Source organism: Montipora capricornis, chromosome 11 (genome assembly GCF_036669925.1).
Source record: "Montipora capricornis isolate CH-2021 chromosome 11, ASM3666992v2, whole genome shotgun sequence".
NCBI lineage: Eukaryota > Metazoa > Cnidaria > Anthozoa > Scleractinia > Acroporidae > Montipora > Montipora capricornis.
In genome coordinates, this window is record NC_090893.1 from 24853303 (window position 1) to 24858302 (window position 5000).

Genomic DNA, 5000 nt, shown 5'->3' on the forward strand with positions numbered 1-5000 from the left:
GGACTATTCGCAGATGATCTGACTGGCTTTGTAAGGAACAACCATTCTTTGACACAATTTTTAGCTGTTGTAGAACGTTTCGGAAAATTTTCTGGACTTAAGTTGAACGAAGAAAAGACAGAGATGTTGTTACTAGGTAATTGTGCCCAAACTACAGCATTAAATTGTACCAAGTCTCAGGGCGATAGTGTGTTTAAAAAATGCGTTAAGATACTTGGAGTGCATTTTACATACGATAAACGGTTAAAAAAAGCTAAAAAAAAGCTGAATTTTGAGGAACTAATTAACGCTATGAAACAAAAGCTACGAATTTGGAGATTATTATTTATTGGCAGAATCCAAATTGCCAAAACGTTCATTATCCCAATTTTTCTCTATCGAGCCAGCTTGTTATGCTTTGACAAGGAATTTTTGAAGAATTCGAATACGACAATTTATGATTTTAGCTGGAAAGGCAAAGATAAAGTTAAGCGTTCTGCGATTATAAATGATATCGAAAATGGGGGACTCAAAGCGCCGCATTTGGAAACTATAATTGAAACTCAGAAAATACTTTGTTGCAAGAAACTCGCAAATGATCAGGCAGCCAGTTGGAAAACTATTTTATTAAATTACTTACAGCCAGTTGGAGGTAAAATGATTTTATGTTGTAATTTTAACATTAAAAAACTGCCTATAAGGTTACCAACATTCTATGAAGAACGTTTGAATTGCTTTGCTAAGTGTTCAGCAGCAAATTATGATTCCATTCATACATCTCACACAGTCGAATCGGTTTCAAACATTATTTTATGGAACAATAAATTAATTTGCATTGATGGAAAATCCTTTTATTTTAAAACGTTGCAAGAAAAAGGTATTCTTAGACTTGGGGACTTACTAGATGAAAATAATGATTTTACTATCAAAAGTAAGTTAAGAGAGCTTAATATCTCACCATTGGAAGCTTTTAGGCTTATGTCTGTGATCGACGCCATTCCTTTGGAATGGCGTGAAAAACGCAAAACGTCTGCTTGCGGTATTTGCAACGAAGCATTTGTTATACAGGATCAGTGCAAACTGATTTTAAACAGCAAAATAGTTCAAATAAAGTCTGTTGTGTCTAAGACTATTAACAAAGAGCTTCGGAGTAGAGCAATCACTCCGCCGACTGCTCAGTTAAGGTTTAATCATCAATTTCCGGGTGACATCTTGGATTGGAAAAAAATATATAGCCTGCCTCTTCGTGTCACGTCTTACACGAAATTACATGAATTTCAGTACAAAGTCCTTAATAAGTGTCTAACCACAAATGTATTTCTTCATAAGATTGGCATTTATCTATCTCCGGCGTGTTCTTATTGCGGAGATGCGGACGAGACCCTTGAGCACATTCTTGTATATTGTAACTATTCCGAGAGCTTCTGGACAGAAGTCATTAAATGGCTTGGTGATCAAGGTGTTAAGATTCAAATGCTCTCACTTAAAGATATATTGTTTGGGATCTTCTCTTGCGAAGATGAATTATATGTAAACCATATCTTGTTGATAGCGAGACAATATCTGTACTCTTGTAGATGCAACAAAAATATACCCCGTATTAGGGTATTTATCGCAAAAATTAATATGGTATCAACTTGAGACAATCATTGCCAAGTCAAACGTTGATCGACTCTCTGTTCACTACTCGAAGTGGGGCAAATATGTAAATATTCTATCAGTCTGATATTCTTGTACCTTGCGTATTGTTCTTAGTCTAATGCGATACTCTTGGGGCTTAGGAAAGCGGTGTGTGTGTGTGTGTGTGTGTGTATGCGTGTGTGTGTGTCATAAGTATAGTATGCATTAAATGAGACTTATGTGGTTTAGTGTAAGGTTTTCTGTGCAGTAGATGTAATTAATATGAAAACAAATAAACAGTATTAAAATACAAAAAAAAAAAAAATCTTTCGAACAACTGGGACCTGGGGTCCTTTCCTCGAAAGTCCCGAAATTTTACGGGCCATTTTCGGTGACACAATTCCCTTTGTATCTCAAAAACGGAGAGGATTTAAGTCGTCAAGGTTCACCGTAAAAATACTTTGACATAGGCTTTAAGTATTGGAGTTGTTCGCTCCTAGTCATGAGCTTCTGCTTAAATTTTCCAGGTAAATGCGAGGATCACTTCACTCTTTCGTCTAAAGATTTTTGGCTTAGCACAGGCATCCTGAAGAAAAAGATAAAGATTTTGAAATCTGTGAAATGGAAGCAACAGGATGTCTCTTCTGACGTGTTAGTCACTGCAATTGATGTAAAATGTAATTTTGCCCAAGGAATAAATGCGAATCAGGGGAAAATGCTAAATATAGTGAACGTGCTCCTGAAGGGGGGACTGGAAACTATACATTTCAAAGGCCTTTTTCTCAAAACCTAGCAGTACGACTGGGGTTGAAATTTCGGGAATTAGTAAACAATATGAGGACGAAGCCGTCAACATTTTTTTGAAAAAAGATCTATCAGACAGTTTTTGAGGTATTATCAAAGTAGACAAAAATTGACGTTTTTGCCATTTGTGAAAAATCTGTCAGACAGGTTTGTACTACTATAGTTTTCTTAGTCCGTAATTAAGCCTCGCTTGTTTTTTGTCTACCTTTGTCACACTACCTCGTAAACACCCTTGTAAGGCTGGTATTGTTCTTTGTGTCAGTTTCACTGGTATTGTTTAGTTTCGCATATAAGTTTGTTCATGTTGTATGAAAAACCGTTTCTGTAATCCGGAGAGCCGCACAGATCTTGTAAGTGTCCGGTTTTCTCTGAATTCGTTTTCCCTTGGATTTATATTAATACCTTTCCTTGTAATCTCATGTGCTCCTTTTATCCCTTCAATGAATCGTCAAGTAAAATAGTACGATATCAAAGTGTGCGCAGAGTCGTTAACAAACGGGAAGGACAGATAATAAATTCGAGTAACTAGACATTATAGAAACAAGAAAACATGTAAGCTAAACACGATAATAGAGGTTACTGAGCTCAAAGGAAGGCCTTGCAGTTCCGCAGAGTTCTCTAAATCGGCAGAAGACTTACACAATTTTTTGCCCAGCAAAATTTGTCGCCATTCCGATTTTGAAATTTCTTGGCATCTACAGGAAGTTGTCGGATTTGGGGAGTGAGATGGTCGAATAACCTCAGGTTTTCAAAAGAGCAGTCGGCTGGAATACCAACAGAAGTTGCTGTGACTTTGCAAGCATCATGCCGATTGTTCATGACTTGTTCTCTGATATCATTCTTCTAAATTTGCAAACTATTGGTTTTGGACCAGGAATTGCATTTCGTTTGGGAACTCGATGGCCAATGTCAATATCATAGCATGAAATTTCTACTCCTACTGCTTAAAAAAACTTTAGGCATAAAGCAGTGGAGAGAGAGAATTTTATCAGAGAAATTGAAAAATCAGTCCTTTAAGTTGATGATATCCCATAGAAGTTGATTGGAATTCGTGACGGTGACCCCAATTTTTTATTGCACAAAAGTAATCAGTAGGCCAAGATGAAACTCTCTGCAAAGTTGAAAAAAGTTCTGTGGAGCGGATCCATACCTACCATAATTTTTTCAGTAATTAAGGTGGCTCTGAATCTGCTTCACAGAATTTTAATAATAATAATAATAATAATAATAATTTATTACTTATATTGCGCCTTCCAATATTCAAAAGCGCATCACAATAGTGTATAACTTAATACCTAAACTTACACATGTATTATAAATCTTACAAGTCTTTCAATAATTTTTTTTTCAATAAAGCTTACAAGCTATTTACATTAAAAATCTAACATAGAATAATAACTGTAGAAAGAACTTCTAAAAGACTAATGGATAAAAGAAAATTACCAAGACATCTGAAATGATTCCTTGTATAAAATGTTTTAATTATAGTCTTAAAAGATTCTAAGTTCCTTGCTTCCCGTGCAGACCTAGGTAACTTGTTCCATAAAAGGGGAGTAGCTATCTGAATTCCTCTGTCACCCATTGTTTTCTTTGTTTTCGCAATTGGTCTTTTAAGCAAGGGATCATTGTCATTACGTCTTAAGCTATAGCACGAAGGCTGTTGAATGCTATTTAGGTCTGGAAGGTACTTTGGCGCATGACCGTGCAAAATTTTATAAGTTATCAGAAGTATCTTATAATGTATTCTGGCGCGCACTGGTAACCAATGTAATTCTGCGAGCAGAGGTGTTATGTGACAGAACTTGGGCGCGCGATAAATAAGTCTTGCACTTGCATTCAAAACAAGTTGCAGTTTCCTAGTTTGATACTCCGGAATTCCATATGAAAGGCTGTTACAATAGTCCAATCTACTACTAATAAAAGTATGGACTAGTTTTTCAGTTGATTCTCTGGATAGATATTTTCTAATATGACGTATGTTGTACAAGTAATAGAAAGCGCTGCTACATGTCTTTTTAATATGAGTTCCCATATCTGGATGCGTATCAAAGCATGTGCCTAGATTGCGCGCAGAGACTACAGGAGAGACTTCAGCCTGTCCAACCTTGATGCTTTGGATTGAAACTTTTGAGAGCTGCTGGCCAGTACCTATAATCAGGAACTCAGTCTTGTCATCATTGAGCATAAGCTGATCCTCTGTCACCCATGCTCGGACATCACAGATGCACTTCTGCATGGCAGATACAGCTTCAACTTCACTGAAAGTGTCAGATGGCTTAAATGACAAATACAACTGTGTGTCGTCCGCATATGTGTGAACGGAGGGCAGATGGTGTTTTAATATCTGAAACAGCTTACTCACATAGATGGTAAACAAAAGCGGGCCCAGGCATGACCCTTGGGGGACTCTACACATCAAATCAAATGTCTTTGAGAGAGTCCCGTTAATCGACACCTTCTGCGACCTGCCCTCAAAGTAACTCTCAAACCATGAAAGTACTTTCCCGCGCAACCCAACTGTTGACCTCAATCGATCTAGAAGGATCTCATGTTCGACGGTGTCGAATGCAGAAGTTAAGTCGAGAAGCACCAACAAC

General features: G+C 37.1%; 1 protein-coding gene across 1 annotated transcript in view; it reads right to left on the reverse strand.

Annotated features, from left to right (window-relative positions):
• Positions 1–5000, reverse strand: part of LOC138023258 (neuropilin-2-like) — a 35690-nt gene that overhangs the window by 19814 nt on the left and 10876 nt on the right. The window lies entirely within an intron of this gene.